This window comes from Tyto alba, unplaced genomic scaffold, assembly GCF_018691265.1.
Source record: "Tyto alba isolate M040663 unplaced genomic scaffold, T.alba_DEE_v4.0 Super-Scaffold_45, whole genome shotgun sequence".
NCBI classification, from domain to species: Eukaryota; Metazoa; Chordata; class Aves; order Strigiformes; family Tytonidae; genus Tyto; species Tyto alba.
The window spans coordinates 2,967,819-2,985,581 of NW_024881321.1; positions in this window are offsets into that span (position 1 = coordinate 2,967,819).

Consider the following 17,763-nt stretch of genomic DNA (forward strand, 5'->3'; position numbering starts at 1 on the left):
GGGTCATAGGCAAGCCAGATGTAGGACTCTGAATATTTTTCCTGTTACTCAATGTTTTGCTATCTGCAGGCACGAACTTCCAGCGGCAGAGTTTCACTTTTTTCATGCCAAGAGATTTTGGGTAAAAATGGATCTGTCAAACAAACAGAAGGGATTACCTCCATTGAAGATTTTAGTGCTGCATGTCTTCAACATGGCAGCTTAGCCTACTAACACATATCTATTCCCAGAGACTAAAATTACAAAGCCTACATTCATTTTCTGTGCTAGAAAAAAACAACATCCAATATTAGTAGCTCAGCTGCTGTCAGCCATAAGGCTGGATAGATGGGAAGATGAAAGTGACTGCTGCATGAAGAAGGGGGGAAGAAGTAGGGGCAATTTTAACAGGAATTATTCAGAAAGGAAAAGCATAGAAAGTTTTCAAGCTGTTTCCTTTGCAACATTAGTAATGACATCTTTTTTAATTGCCTGTCATCCTTTCTTAATTGTTTGCTGTTCCTCATTAGTACACGAGTGAGGGCAGAGGAATGTTAATATATAGCTTGAACGGAAAAAGACATCTGATGTTGTCTTCATGTAAAACAAACTCTTCTTTTTAAGTAGGAAGTACTAAAACTGGAAATGTTTTTTGTCAGCCCCTCCATTGGTGGCTGTGGGCCTTCGGAAGTATTGATTGTCTCCAAAAGCTGTGGAGCCGATGGCAGCTGGGAGCATTAATGCGCTTCCCAGAGAATAATCAATCCAATCCCTGACTCTGAAAAGGCTGAACTGGAGCAGGACAAAACACCAAACACTTTCTAAGGCCTTCATCTAAAGCCCACTGATGTCATTGGAAAGAATAGTGCCTTTTGGGATTAAAACCTAAATAAGAGAGCCTCAGAAACTTTGAAAAACTGGGAAAAAAAAAAAAAAAACAACAAATTTTTTTTTTTTTTCTCTTCAACTAGCTAAAAGCATTTCAGATTTAAGATGTGCAAGGTTGTCAGTGTGCCAGGTATCTCCTACATTCTATGTGTAGCATACCTTTCAAAATCTCTCTCTCTACATTTGCAGCTATTTCTCTACCCAGCACTATCCACCATGATGCTGAAGTGACTTTCGGCTTGCATTATGCATTTTGAATAATTGCACAGTCTGCTATTGCAACCTCTGTTATTTCTGGTTTCTCTGTTAGACATTACAGCATTGCAAATTGATGGGATTATGAAAATGCAGAGTCTGAAGGATTTGGCAATGAATCTAATTATCTCTATCTTAAGATTTGGTCTCCTAAAGACTTGTCATTTTTATATATTGGCACATATATGCAATTCTAGTTTGCTATGCACACAGCACTGTGTTTTAGTCTGTGTTTATCCCATATTAAATGTTCTGCAAATCCTGTGTTATTCTGCTGAACTTTCCCTTCATACAAATATAGAAACTTGAAGCAAAACAAGCTTTCTTCCTTCTCTTCTTGCTGACCCTTTTACGATATCCCTGACCCAACAGCTGGGTAAAAACCAACAATGTTCCAAAATCAGAATGATGAGATTTAAATGCTCTGCATTTTATATTCGATGGCTAAACACTAATGTAAGATACAACCTACAAGTCCTCCCACATAAACTCCAACTACCATGAAATCTACTTTCTTATCAATGTAATGATCAATAATACTTAGCAAAAACATTACCACAGATGACATGCTTTGCTGCAGTTCCATTCCCCAGCTTCAGCATCTTCATGCAATTATCTTCTTTCTTTTGGTAGTCCCTTTGCTTCCTTATCCATTGCATTTCCAGTGATATTTCATGCTCTCCTTGTATGTGAGGGGGATATATCTGTGTTTGTGTATGTCCATAAACAACAGCTATAAGTGCAGCTGCATGTATACATTTATATGAATGTGGTCACAGGGGTGGATTCAGCACTTACAGAAAACCCATTTGGCTGAATGTATGTTTGTAATATAAATGTGTATGTCCATACACATGCTCGATAAAAAGGTTCAACTTGAGTGTCAAGGCTAAATTGTGCTGGCCAGAATGTAGGGAGCCATGGAAAGAAGTGTGGGACACAAGTGCTCCACTCTTTTCTTCCAAGGTTGATGGCTTTCATCTCCCAGAGGTCCCTCGCCCCAGAGCACATGGGAGGCTCTTCCTCCAGGCACTGCCCGCAGTTGACACGAAAAATTGGTTTCAATTTTTGTCCTCGATCTGGATTTTAAGGATGCTTCTTCAGATGAAACTCAGGTAGGGTTAGAACTCAGTGGCCACATCTTCTATTCTGTTGGCTTTGGGAAAAGCTTTAGGGTATTGTATGCTGTTTGATACTTTTAAAACTGCATTTTAAAATGTCATATAGTCGATATATATGATTTTGAAGAAGATAGTGACATGACCTTTTGTACCTGTTTTTTATTCAGAATTTTAGGAAAATACCTAAGTGTCTATGATGGGTCATAAATACATTGTAAAAGATGTCCATTTATAAATGAAATTTCCAGTCTTGAAAATTGCTTGGATTGCATATTTCTTTTGTAATTAATTTGCAAATGGAGTCGCCCCAGATAAAAATGAGAATTAATTTAAGCTCATCTTTGTCACAGACTACATACTTTTGTGGCATGATTTAGTGAAATCCTCTTTACGGCATACACTGAAAACAAGACCCTCTGAGCAGGGCTGGACGTGATGGTGACAAGAGTGGGAGAGGGAGGGGGAAGTTCTGCAGCAGTGAGCTCCTCCTTCGTTACAAGACAGGATCATTTGGTGATAAGGGGAGTCCATCACCCACACACCCCACCATGCCACGCACCGGGAAGCTGCTGTGCTCAGCTGTTTAATGCAATCTTTGCCTGCTACCTTAGATATTTAAGTATGAGCTCTGGGTTTCTTTGCAGAAGAGAAGGGAAGCCCGGGGTGGGCTGTCACCCCGCACGCGCATGAGTACCAAGTCCAGGGGCCCCTCAGCACCCATCTTTGTGGGTGATTGTCACCAGCTGACCTTGTTCACCAGCATCACTAGTGCTTGGGACCAGTCTGGAAAGGTTTGAGCAGCCTGACATGGGCTGGCTACACAACCCAGTGACTGTCAGTCAAGGGGTTTCACAGCAAAACCAGGAGATAACTCACCCCATCTTGATTAAACTGCCTCATGTTTTGTTGTCAGAGTCCTCAGTGCAGTGAGGACAAGCTGGGCAGAGGCTAACTGGTCTTCTGCTGCAGGAAGAAAATAAAGAGAAATACACAATTTAATTCAGTTTTGTTTGGCAGAGAAGTTTCTTCCACTTTGTTGTTGTTGCTACAAGACCAAAGCTGTAATTCTCTTGAAATCCAGCACATGCCACCAGAGAAGAATTAGCACAATGGCTTTAGTTTTATGTAACATTCCCAATACCCAGTGACTGAGTGTTTTGGAAGAGAATAAACAAAATGAAGTAAGCTGTTTGTTCAGCATGTTCCAACACCCGTCCATCTGCCTTCCTTTGTACTCACAGTCCCTCAGCCACAACTTTTCTTATCTGCTACTGTCAAAAATATGACTCATTTTTCACATAATAGACTGGGGGGGGAAAGTAGAGAAATTTTTATACATAACAAAGCTTTCTCTTGCCCAGGATCTCCTGCATCAGCTCTTCTTTTACTTCTCATTAAAAAGAATGACACAATGAAAATGTGCTTTTTCTAGCCCTAGTTAGCTGCAGTAGGACTCACTCACCATGCCCCAATTAGCTCTGCAAGACTCTTCACCGAATCAAGCAAATGAAGCTTTGGTATGGCTAATTTTAGGACAAGGATTTTGTCAAATTCCCAGGCCACCAGGGGACTAAGTGTTAGCACGGTTTATACAATTAGTGAATCTGGTGAACGGAAGGAAGTCCCCTTCCCTCTACCCAGGCACTTTATAAACTCAGCTAACATACTTCCATGGCCGCAAAGTAGAAACCACTCCAAAGTGGGGATACTGGCCAAAACACCTACCTGCCCGGCTCTGTCAGGTTTTGAATCTGTGTCGTGCTGCCCTAAAAACCATATCCTCAAGCAGATGAAGTGGTTCCCATGGGAAAGGTCTGTGTAGCCTGCCCTACTGCTTACAACTTCAGTAACCATCCCTCCGTGTTGTACTCTGCTAGTGACAAGGCTAATACTGGATTCCCAGGTTAAGGCTGTGCTTGGCTACAACATTGCTCCCTGCTCTTGCTTTCCATTGGTTTTAACACCACCTCGCCTGGATGATAGGCAAGAGGCAAAACACACAGCAGGCCGCCAGCAGATTTCCAATTCAGATGAAATATCGCAGCTTTTTTCACACAAATCTCACGCTTTCCCACAGTGAGATCCTCATATGCATCAGACAAGCATTGCTGCCACAGGAATCTCTCGTGTGTTAGACCAATTTCCCTACGACGAGAACATCACTTGCCAAGCAGATGGGGGGGAGAGATCCAGCAAACCCAGCAGTCCCCTCCCAACTCTGCTGGAACCCCTGACCCACTCATGTGGTGTGTGTGGCATCATTCTGGGATGAGAAAGGCTCTTACCAGTGCAAATGATCTCTAGTCAGCTGGAGGATGCCTCTGACCAGCAAACCCATCTTTCGCATTTCTCAGTGCTGAGAAATGTAATTTTTCTTAGTTGCTACAATCACCAGCACCCATGCACAGGACAGGAGTGGGAATGAGGCCCGTTGCATCTGCTTGAGATGCTCAAACTTTGCCAGGTTATTTTGTGGTTCTATAGTTATTACAGAAAGTCACAGGCTTATGTAAAGAGGAAACAACATAAGGTTATAATATGCTTTAAAATCAAGGCAACAATTTACCATTTGGATCTTAACGTGACTTGATAGAGCTACATGACGCAGTCTCTAAAAAGCATCGCTCTGAGAGAAGTTCTAAAGAACAACACCTTTAATATGTCTTTTGCACTTCATTTGCTCTGTTCTACACTTGCACTTCCTAGGCATCTCTTAAGTGCATTCGGTAGGATAGTGAGGTTATATCCTATGAACTAACTAAATCACTTCTAGCAAATTTTTATTGGCACTTATATTGTATTAATATCATTATGTTATAATTTAAACCTTTAATTTCACCACTAATCAAAGGCAATTTGAGCAAATAACCCAAATGTCCTAATTTAACAATAGTATTGTGTCTTACTTTCCTTTTTGATAATCAAGCATCATCACTATAACCTTTGTAGGTAATAGAGTAGTTTCTACCTATCAGTATAGTAGCACCGTTCCCTTTTGTCAAGCAAACTTCCTTGGTCTAAGTATCCTCTGCTTGCATCTCTGAAAAGCTTAGATACTTCAGTAAGGTCAGCAGCATTATATACAATATCCTCCAGATACATCCCTAGAAAATTCTGCTTCCCTTTGACAGGTAATCCTGAAAACATCTGCTACTGTAAGCAAATTGGCTGTGGGAACTGCATACTCCCACTTGAGGGATGTTTTCTGTTTTTCATTTTTCATCTCTAGTGCACAGATACATCACTTGTTCTGCTGCAACAGACTTGGACTGGAATTGTGAGACTAAAGTGCTAAAATTAGCGAAAAGCTGAAAGCACAATTTTACTATGTCAAGAATTTGCAAATGGGCAATAGAGGCTCTTTTCTGTTTGATATGGCAAATTGTAGTAAAGCTAACACAATACTTTAAAGTGAAAGCTTCTTTTGCATCAGCGTAAGAAATCTTAGCCACAGCTAGGATTCACGTCTATAAAGACACCAAATTATGTTTGACTTTATTGAGATACAATACACAACGTTTGCAGGCCATAGACATAGAAACATAAACGTTTTGCTTCCCTTTATGCAACTGTTCAATGAAAGAAAATAACGGAACTATTGCTGAAGAGCTGGCTAATATTCATCAACACACTGTTGGGTGACCATCGGGCCATGCTTATGTTCACCAGCAACATGAGACACCATAGCTAGAAAGCAGAGATCGCCTTGGCAGTGCACACTGGTGGTCTTATTTAAATTATGCAGAATGATAAACTATACAATAAGAATTAGACATGCATCTCAGTCATTTGTATGTGCCTAGGAAAAAGCTCTTTTTGGTGTCAGAGATGAAAATATAAGAGCTGATGTATCCCATATACTGCTGTCAGTTGGTTGGGTTTTTTTTTAAAAAAAAAAAAGGCTTTATCCTGAAGGCCAGGTTTTGGAAGATCAAACCTACAGTTGTACACACACATTCATCACATCATTGAAAGAGAAAATCAGATGCCAAGAAAGGCCACACAAAGTCATCAAAATGCTCACTTTGCCTGGCACCCTGCCTGTGACAGGGACCAATCAAGGACACCTGTGGAGCAGTTCAATAAAAAGTCAAGTATGTAGTGATTCCCCAGAACAGCCAGCTGTCAACAATTCTTGTTTAAGGATTTTCTGCAGCAGAACTGCCTGAAGATTTAATAACCCTTGATGGGTTTTCCTTCAATGAATTTGCCCATGTCAACCTTTGGCAACCACAACATCTTGCACAGAAGATTTCCTTTGTAGAAGTACATATCAAGGAAAATATTTGCTGCAGAATTAGACTGTGTACATTAGATATAGGTACATTAGAACTACCTGCATAAAAATCACATCCCTTCATCTTTTTTGAACCTGCTGCCTGCTAGGTTTATTTGGTACTCCTTACTTCTTGTATTGAAAAAGAGTAGGAAAAAATTGTTTCTTCCTACGTATGAAGAAAAGGTAGACTGATTCAGGAGGATCTACCTAGGCCAACACCCTATCTCCAACAGGGGCTGACAGCAAAGGGTAGGAACAAGGCAAACTTACGTGCTACTTCCCCTTAGTACTCTCCCACCTTCCAACTATTTTTAGCAGAGAGAATTTTTTTCACTTATTGTGAATCTGGCTCCCACTGACTTCATTTGATGGCGCCTCAATTCTGTACAGAAAAAGGTGGTGCATTTGGAATACGACATACAGCTTTCTGGCACTGCCACATATGAAAGTTTTCCTTTTAATTCCAAACTCGATGTAAGTACAGTCGATGTGTATTAACCCTTTCTAGGCCACACATGGTTTTGTAGATCTTTGCCACATCCCCGTGTCATCTCTGCCAGGCTGAAGAGTCCCAGCCTACACACTCATTCTGTGCAGGGAAGCTGGGTTGCACACCTTGGTCACTTTTAACTGTAAACCTTATTCGAGTCAATACCCACTGAGCATAGGAGTTTGATGCTGCATATAATGTTAAAAACACCTGTGCATTATAGATTTACACAGTGGTATAGTAACATGGATATTTTGTCTGCTTCTGAACTCTAAGCTGAGGTCTTCATACAACGAGCTCTTATTTGTGAGAGGCAGCAGTCAGCTCAGAGCCCCCCATCTTATTTATAAAGGTAAAACTGTTGGACAAGGAGGCTTGTGATGTGCATAATTTTGCATCTGTCTCTACTAGATTTCATGTGTCATTTAATTGCTGTTATTCATACTCACATGGTGCTTTTGCAGTTCTTCAAAGTCAACCGTCATCTTTGCTATTCTGCAGAATAACAAAGTATTCTGCATATCTTCAAATATTTTCTCCTCACTTTTTACCTTCTTTTCTAAACTATTTAATTATGTGGAACAATAAAGTCTCAGCAAAGACCACTGAAACACACTGGTAGCAACCTATTTTTGCTCTAAAAATTGATCATTTGCTTCTACCCTCTCTCTCCTGATTATTCACACAAGGATCTTCCCTTCCATCCAATAGCTGCTCAATTGCTTTAAAGTTCCCTTTAGATTTCAATTCTTTAATATCTTTTGAACATCACCAAGTATGTTGAATCCAGATCTCCTTTATTCACATGATTTTTCATTCAGAGGACTCCAGTATATTTGTGCGACACAATTTCCCATTGTAAAAGCTCTTCCTCAGTATAAAAAAGTTCTTACTATGTCTGGTTCATGCATCTATCTGCTAATTCTCAATGCTTCTTTAATATCATTACTAGCAACTTGCCTAGTACACATACCAGGTTTTTGAATTAGTGGTTCCATTTTTCACATTAACTATCTTCCATTCCTTTGGTTCTAGGACAGATGCAAGTGCAGAGTTATATATTACAGTGAGAAATTCAGCAATTTCTGCCTGGAGCTCCTTCGGTGCACTTTGGATAAAAAAAGTAAAGTAATGGAGACTCATTAATATTAATTCTGTCTGTTTGTTCCAAGACATTTTTAGTTAAAATTGAGACATGTCCAATGATAAATCCTCTGCAAGGTCTATCCAGGCTCTTTCTCGGTGGACAGATCCAAGAAATACAAGTATGTATGTTTTTTCTGTCTGTGGCTTTTTCTTCCCTACACCTTTCACACTTTGATCGTTGAGCTACCCTAACAATCCCCTGGCAGGCTTCCTGATCTTGATGTGGTTTTAGGATTTATTAATAGTTTTTAGTAAATAATTTCCTGGATTTTTTCATTTTTGGGGGGGTTTTAGGAGGCATTTTTTTGGTCTGCCTTGCTACATTTTTTTCACTTAATTACATCTTACAGATCTTTCCATTCACCCTATTTGGGCATGACTTCAGCTGTTTGGAGGAAGCTGCCTTGTTTTTAATAGCATTCCTTTCAACAATGTTTATGTATGCTGTCTTCCTTCTGTGTTTTCTCAAATCTTTTTCGATTAGCTGAAAGCATCTGCTTTGTTCCTCCACTCTGGTACCCTTAACCGGTCCCAAAGTTGTGTGCAGAGATTCACTGCCCTTGCAAACACCTTCTTAATAAACAACTTCACTTTTGTATAGTTCCCTTTTGTAAAATTAAACAGCTGTCCAGGGGCTTTACTTGTTTATTCGAGCATTCTTGCTTCTTTTGATCCTGAAAATGTTGTAAATCCAAGTACGTTATGGTCAGGACTACAAAATGGCTCTTCCATGGTAACAGTCATTATATGTTAATATTGTTGCTTCATGAAGTCCTGGGCAACCTACTCCAGCTGACCCTGCCTCAAGCAGGGGGACTGGACTAGACAATATCCAGAGGTGCCTGCCAGACCCAACTGTTCTGTGATTTTATAATATAATATTATGTAATAACAATAATATACTAGAAAATAGCGTAATAGGAGTATAATCACACTCATAATGTGATAATATAATATTACATGTTGATACTATACTTTTCCTTCATAAACTTGGGTTTCAATCCACAAAGATTCCAGGTACCTTTGTGAACATTTAGCTAACATGATTAAAGTTTTCTGTAACACAGAACAGAGTTCCTGCATCAGTGCAGGTCTCCTCATCTTTCAAGAATACTTAGTATCCCGTATCATCAAAAGTATCATCGGGTTTCTAATAGACCTATTATACTGATATCCCCATTGAAATTTTCCACTCTAGACTTTCTGTCCCATTTTCCAGATTTCAGCTGTTCTACCACATTTCCTATTTGAATATTGCAATATTCTATCCTGTCCTTTTCTCAGTAACACGAAGTTCCCATGAGTTTTCCTCTACTGGATGCGACAGCTCAAACCATGTGCATTTCCATTTAAATACTGATCTGTGACCTTCCTAAGTTAATAGCCAACAGCATGAATACCTTATGACTCAAATGAAGTCTATCTGTCTTGTACGTGCTCCCTTTACTCTGGAAGTATCCTCTGTTCCCAAGGAACTTTTATGCCTCCTTTCTATCCCGTTTTCTCAATTATTGGAATTGCATCTCTGCCTCTTTCTGGTCGTGCACAAGGTGCCATGAACATTTTGGACTGTGCTGCCAGAGAGATCCTGATACTCAGCTTCCTACTGAACACAGATCAGAAGTACACCTCTCCAGTATTTCCTAGAACCTGACTCAGATGCTTTTTGAGGTTCACTTGGTAAGCAAGTCATTGCTATGAACTCAGAAATTTATATGGGCGACGATCAAACTGACCACTGCTACAGCTTTTCTTCCCTATGGCAGGTATCTCTGCCTCCAGAGGGTTAACTTTATGCAAGCAGCTTAATTCTGAGGTACATGACTTGGGGGAGGGAAGGCAGGGAAGGCAGCTACTTCATTCTGATTAGGAAGGGAAATAAAACAATATCAGGGCACCCCTGAAAAAAAGATTCAACTTCTTGTGGTTTTCACCTTAAGGTAGAAATATTTCAGTATTAAGTTGCTTCTGAAGGATTTATTTAAGGTCTTAATAAAGGACGTAACTCCTTAACTTAAAGACCAGGGGATTAATTTTAACCTGAAAGATATATGCCTGATGCAGGATAATCTTTTTTTATAGAAGCACTTGTAGGCCACACCCGGTCCATCGTGACAATGAAATGCCTTCCCACGTGAGACTAAAACGCCATGGGAAAAAAAAAAAAAAAATAGATGTCTACAAGGATATTTTAAAAGAAATTTCTGATGTAAGGGGTCTTCCTGAAGCTCGGAAAGAGGCAAAAGGAATCAAGTGAAAAGGGTGGATTTTTTTCTTTTTTTTTAAATAGCACAAGATGATTAATTCAGGTATGTTTAGTGCTTGTCACACTGTAGCTGGAAGGGCTCAGAAGGTAGGCAGAGATCTCTTCCAGTGGCATCACTAATCAATAGATAAAGACAGGCTGAACAGAAAAGTACACAGATCAACACTAAGACCTGAACTGAAAGAGATGAAGAATTCTCTTCTAGTAGTTATGGTTTATTCGGAGCAAAAGGAATCAAGTGAAAAGGGTGGATTTTTTTCTTTTTTTTTAAATAGCACAAGATGATTAATTCAGGTATGTTTAGTGCTTGTCACACTGTAACTGGAAGGGCTCAGAAGGTAGGCAGAGATCTCTTCCAGTGGCATCACTAATCAATAGATAAAGACAGGCTGAACAGAAAAGTACACAGATCAACACTAAGACCTGAACTGAAAGAGATGAAGAATTCTCTTCTAGTAGTTATGGTTTATTCGTAGATGCCCACTTAGGTTTGGAAAAGTGTTAATAAAATGCAGACAGCAATAGAAAGAGGTGGACTGCTGCTAACACAGGTGTGAAAGAATACTGGCATTTCAAATGCTTGTTTCTTTTCCAGGGCTGAGGCTGGTAAAGCTGGGCTTGGCACGAGAAAGGAGACCCTGACAATGCGTGATGCCCAGAGAGGAGAAAAACAAAGGCAGAGTCATTGGACAGGTAAGGAAAGTGTCCCCTCATGTTGACTCCACCACCATGCACTGGACGTTGGTGTTGGCTCCTGGCTGGCGGGGGGGCACATGAAAATTCAACAGGACTGAGTACACTGGGGGAATCCAGCAAGCAAAGAAATATCCTCAGCTTCTGAGACGGCAGAAGACTGGAAACAGGGTAATCAGTGTACTGTGCCCACTGAAAGGTACCCCTGGGATCTTTTCAAATACAGGGATGAGGAAGTTCTGACAGCAATTACCAATGTTTCTGTGTATTTAAGATTTGAGAGGAGCTCTAAACAGTAGTAGTATTTACAATAGACAAAAAATTAAAACTTATACATTATTTAGTGGGAAAATCTCCACTGGGAAATCTGACAAATAGAAATCCCTGGGAAGAGCAAGAGTCTATGAAACAGCTATTTTAGGAAAAACAGGCTACAATTATAAGGGTGAAATAATATGTTCCAGAGTTATTCTCAGACACCAGAAATGTTCCCAGATGGTCTACAGTGTTAAATGGTTAAAACAATCTGGTACTGGGGGTGCCAACCTGTGGTCTCCCAATCTCCATGCATGATTTGGAAGTTACCAGGGTCATCGCAATATGTCTTTGGAAAAGACAGAGGGTCAGAAAGATTGAAGGGGTCAAAGTTTTGCCATATGGGCTTGGGCTGTTCAGATCAATGTGAGAGAATGGTTCAGCACACATATTACTGGTATAGCTGTAGCCACGGGAATTACAATGGATCTGGAAAATGAGCTGAAGAATATGAATGCCTAAAAGTTACTAGACTCATCTTCCCTGATAATTCAAAGATTCAGGACAAGAGTTGAAGCACAAACTGTTTGGTAAACAGCAGGTTTCTGGGTAAATAAAAAATTAGCTTATGAGAAAACAGACAGATCTGAATTGAGGGAAAGGCTCCTTGGCCACAGAAACAATTTAGGGTGGCTCCTGAAGCAGAGAAAAGATATTGAAAAATATACTGACAATTGCCTACTGAGCAAAGGCATCAACACTAATTGTAAGGAACCGAGCATTCCTATTTTTGGTATAAATATCTTGCCCAAAGAACAGTTTACAAAGAGATTCTACAAAACCACTGACACTTTGGCAGGGCACACACACTGATTCAGCAGTAGCAAGGGTTGAAACATTTTCCATTAAAGGTAAAAGAGAGAAAAACTATGTGGAGATGTCCAGGAGGAAAGGACCTCTGCCAAAGGAGTTGCTTTTGTGAGAGACATTACTAAATTGTACCTCAAATCAATGGTGATGAATTAATTAGCCAGTGAGTCCCTAGTCCCTTTTACCATGAGTGCAACAAACATGGGGAGAACACCATCAGGGCTATGACCTTGTCTGATTCCATTGCAGAAGAGAAAACAACATCATCAGAATACTGATAAACAATATTCCAGTTAATGTAAAGGATGCCTGTTTACACTTCATTTCTGGTGATGCACAAACACTTGTCTGTTGGCATAGGTCCCTGCTTGGAGTCTAGTTAAAGTATAATTTGCCTAAGCCAAGGTAACCTACAGAGCTGGGGTGAGTAAGGTATCCTGGAAGCAAAAAGTGCACAAAAGAAAGTGATGGTTAGCTTTACAACCCACCTGGTTTTGGCTCTCCAGTCTGAAAGATCAGATATTTTATTTATGTAATCTTCATTTTGATTCCAGAGCAAGGCTTGAACTGACACTTCCGTGTCTCTTCATTGTGACTGCACCTCTGTCAGGTGATAGAGCGATATTTCACTAAACAGTGAATATTTCACAAATCCAAGTTTACAAGGTGCAGATGGCTTCCTTACATAAATTACTGAAAAACTCCTAAAGGAAGCTGAAGGACCAGCCTGAGTTATTTCAGTGTGAATCTCACTGTGAGGAGCTGGGCTACCTATGCTAAACCAAATCTTTATCTACTGAAATCCACCTGGATGTTTTTTGTTTGAAAGCTGGTTGTCCTTAGCAACTTATTAGCAAAACCAACAAAAAGCCTTCAGGAAACAGCTTAATGACTTTGATCTAAGCAATCAGAAAGCTAAAACTCTACAGATGTCTAGTGTATGCATGGCCGAATAGGAAAGGTTCTCTTTGTAAGACAAAATTGCTTACTGATGCAGTAACAGAGGTTCTTTGAAGTGAATCAATATGCATTCATTTCTGGTACACATGAACATCATGGCCTCAACAGAGAGAAAAACATGAAAGTGAATAAAAGGTAAGGTTATTAATTTTGAAATAAGTTTGGGCTGTTGTCTCATTATGATTGTATGCCAAAAGAAAGTAATGTTTGGGGCACTTTGTAGAGCTTGCCTTTCCAGTCTACCAGTGGCAGGAACTTCTATTAAGCGGTCATCCTCATAGAAGTATAGAAAACAAGTCTGGAAAATATCAAGAAATAACTCAAACGTATCTATTTAGGGAAGTATCTAGATGAGTTTTCACTTAGAGTGCTTCCTTCCCACACTCTTGTGTATTGGTAACAGCACTGCCTATTTGAAATGTCCAGGGAGATGAAGATTGAAAAACACAGAAGTGTTAGTTAAGGCAGAGGGACACTGATTCTCAAATGCAATATTTGCTTTTTAAAATGTATGTGTTTCTGGTTATTAACTATAGGTAAATTATATGACATCTTAAATAGTCCCTCCAATACCATTCTATCCCAAGTAATTGTTATGCTATGTCCAGCACGTCAGCTGCCAAGCCATCACAGCGAGACTTGAGGACAATGTCGCAAAGGTTCATTACATGTTTGTTCTCTCTCCTTGCCAGGTGCTAATGAAGAGTGATGGGCTTTGCTGGTTTTATTGGGGTTGAGAGATTACATGTCAAGGATGATCTGAGAGGTGACAAGTTCCTGACTGTCAGAAGGGACAGAGTCTTCAAGTCAGTACTTTCCACTAGTGTCAGAAAGGAGCCCAGGAGTGTTGCAGCCTCCTGAACTGAATAGCCCAGCAGAGCTGCAGTGCTCCAAAGAAACTAGACTGTGGTAGTTCAATTTTAAAGGGCTAAAAATGTGGACAGCAGACTTCTTAATACAGTGCTTCTTGCATTTCGGGTCTCCAGTTCAATAATACCGCCATGTAGACAGCGGGAAAAAAGTCTGAAAAACAAGTCTCCATGCTGATTTAGGCAAAGAACCGGAAGCAGGGTTATGATTTCAGGAGATGCATTTTAGTGTATCTGCAGTTTTATGGACCAGCAAAATAAACGTAAGGAGAGAGTGCATTAAGAAGTACTTCAACACCCTCTACAGGAACCAAAAATGAAGAAGAAAATAATTTATACCTGCAGTTAATTCTGATTAATTGAACAGACAGGCTACAATGATTTTGGATTACTCAATCAGTCCTGAGAACTCTCATTTTCCTGACCTGGCCAGTAAGTGCATTATATCTTAGCAGCTATTACATGTTTTATTTTTTTCTCAGACAAAATGTTGACTTAAATAACACAAGCCTTCCTCACCTTTCCACTTACTGTATATTTCTTTCTGGGTTTTAAGAGTGGATTGTTACAGTCATGCGGTTTCTGAAGAACTTTATAATGTCAATGTTTTAAGTTAGTTCAAGCTGTCCATGCTATATCTAAAAGTCTAGCGTGCCTCTTGTCCAGCATCTACTAGCATCATTGACAAAAAGGAGGTACAGTTTTTGAGTAAAATTTTAATCTCTAACTTATTCTGGAAGTGCTGGTAAGGGCTTACTCCATTCCCGTTAGCTCATATTGTGCCTCAACACATGAGATCATTGTTTTCACTGAGGTGGCTTCCTCCTGTCACAGAAGAAGAGCGAGCAAGAGCAGCTCACCCTAAGACAACGCAGACTTCACAGCCAAATCACCATCACACCGGGGACTTCTTCTGGCATGGAGTAAAGGCCTGAAAGTCTTCTTCCATGGAAGGAGCTTTTGAGCCTCAGATAAAAGCAGCACAACTCCGGTAGCACCCACAGACACTACAGACCACTTGCCTAGGCTATGGGAGACAGGGAATTACTGTCCTCTGGGATTTATACTTGGGTGGGAGGAAGAAGCGGGGCAGGATTTGGGGTCTCTAGTGCAACGAGTCAGGGTGCAAGGCACACGCGGTCAAGCAGCACACGTTTCGTTTCTGCTTCTGCTGCCAGGCTTAACGCCTCTGCTCTCCTTACTCACAGGCACTGTGGACAAAGCCAGGGCTCTCACGGGCAGTCTCCTCCGAAAGCCCTGCAGAAGCCACACTGTCCCCTCTGTGCAGCCTGGCACCCTCAGACACCGAGCGCTCAAGGGGAGCCTGTCCAGGGCAGTTCCAGAGAAGATTTGATGGCTACAACCCCGCAGACATCACTGTGCCCTGGCCCTCGGCACGGCGAGGCTTCCCAAAGAAAGGTGCACACTTCCCTGCATGCCCAGGTGGGACGTGCAGGAGAAGTCGGACACGTATACACCCAACCCGCATTACGAAATGTGCAAAATCAGAGTTTCTTGTTAAGACTGCTCTTGTTTGGGTTTTCTACCTCCACGCGTCCTCCAAATCCGACCGTGTGCTGCAGTACACGGTGCCCCCAAGGCCTGTCTATCTGCGCGGCCTCTGCCAAGATGTGGGGAGGGTGATGACACACATTTGAGCCAGGACAGGCTGTGGCTGTGAACAGCAGCTGCTCAAGCATAAAAACTCTTCGGGCACATACCTGTTGTGAGGTAAATTTGAGTCCCTTGGCACTGAAGCAGCACTGAGGCAGGGGATGCCCTGGCAGGGTGGTGAAAGGTCTCAGCAAGGCCAGATGTGCCAGCTGTGTCCTGCCCTGGAAAGCCTGTCCTTGTCAGCAGCAGTGGGGAGCTCAGCCATCCCAGTGTGCAGCAGCACTGGGAGAACAGGGATGGCACAGGGTTTGGCCTGGGGTACTGCTGGCAGCACGGTGCCAGTGTAAATACAGCCACAATGCCTGCACATGCAGCCACGGTGCCCACAAGCTTAAATACCTCACATAAAATGGGATAATTTGTTAGCCACAGACCTCCTCCCCCTTCTTGTAGCTGGCTTTAACAGCTTTTCTTAACAGATTTGATGTAATGCAAGCCACAGGATGGCAAAGCCTCTATTAGACAGACCTATTCGTAGTGAAGCTTTTGAAAAGGTCAGACTTCTCCCTTGTGTGTTCGGAAAAAGGAGTGATCGTGTTATAAAAATGCTAAAAATACCGAAAAACTGACTTGGAATTACTTCCCCAAGAGGTGTCAATCCACTTACAAAGTGAATTGGTCTTGTGTGAATAGGGAGAGTAGAATTTCAAGCATGCTGGCTCTTGCACTATCTCTTAATGAGTTCTTTGGATGCCTATTCGTCATCTAATTTTGCCATTTGCTATTTGATTAAGGGTTTTTTAACCTTTCCAGTAATCTATTAAATTCTGTGTGAGCTGTGGGTGTGAGCATTCTTTGATCTACATTTATATGTACAGAGTTTGCTAAAGTCCCTGTCAGTTCCTGTTAAAGGAAAAAGGCAAGTTGTTACCTGTAGGTTGGTTCCTATAATACCTTGCAGTCATCTGGATTAAAACAGTATCTTTTGTTTACTGAAATGGCTTCAGGAATAAAATCCCTCAGTGAAGCCATTTTCAGTCTGAACTCAAAAATTCCTTTTACCTACACATGTATTCTCTCTATATATAATATATGTTCAAAGAGAGACCAGGAGTCTTGTTATGTCATACAATTGTAGCATGTGGGCTATTTTCAGGGACACCACAGTGCTACTGCAGGATGGCAGAAGACTGTATTTTCCCCGTGTTACACAAAGGATGTTCAGAGAAGTTCACAGGCAGTTTTATTTGCAGGGGCTGCAGCTGATGGCTTACATCCATTCTAATGCTGGAGGTTACTGTAGGAAGAAACAAAGCAAAAAGAAAAAGACTGGGGGGAGAGGGGGGAAAGTAAAAGCTCTCTGAATGACCAGCCAGGAAGAGCAGTGATGGGGACCCAGATAGGCATCTTCCTCTGAGCCTTCTATCCAGTGCAGCCGGTGGCAGCGACGATGACTGTGTTATTTCCCTACAGCTACTACACACCCTTTGTTGGGACCCACCTGAACACCCTACTACTTGTTCCCATTCATGAGGCTCTCGGTGCTGATGGGAATATGCCCATTAGGTAAAACCATTGCATGCTTATTATTGGACAATATTTATCGAGTATTTAAATGACTATCTACTTTATTACAAACCGTATTTTGGTTTTCTTTAATGTAAACTAAAAATCTACAAAGTGAAAAGAAAGACGGGAAATACGGTGCCAGTCTCATGACAGTGCTAGATGTTTCCTGTGAAAACCCATCATAACAATATCTGGGTTTGCAGATGCAAAGCCATGAAAAGAACATGAAAAAAGACAAGAAGCTGGGGCCAACAAGGGAAAACCACTGCCCTAGAAGCTGTGAAATATGCTGCTGCAACAGCTTTGGTGAGAGGTTGTAGAGCTGTGAGTAAAAGGCAGGCTGCAGGGCTGCAAATAGCAGGCCTTCAGTATTACCAAGGCTGTGGTATTGAGGCATGGAAGGTGCAGGGCAACTCCCATCCTCGAATTTGGGCAGAAAAGCATCAGGTCCAGGGCACAGACACCTGCTACAGCAATGCCACCTCCTCCCTGCGCCACCCAGGCAGCTG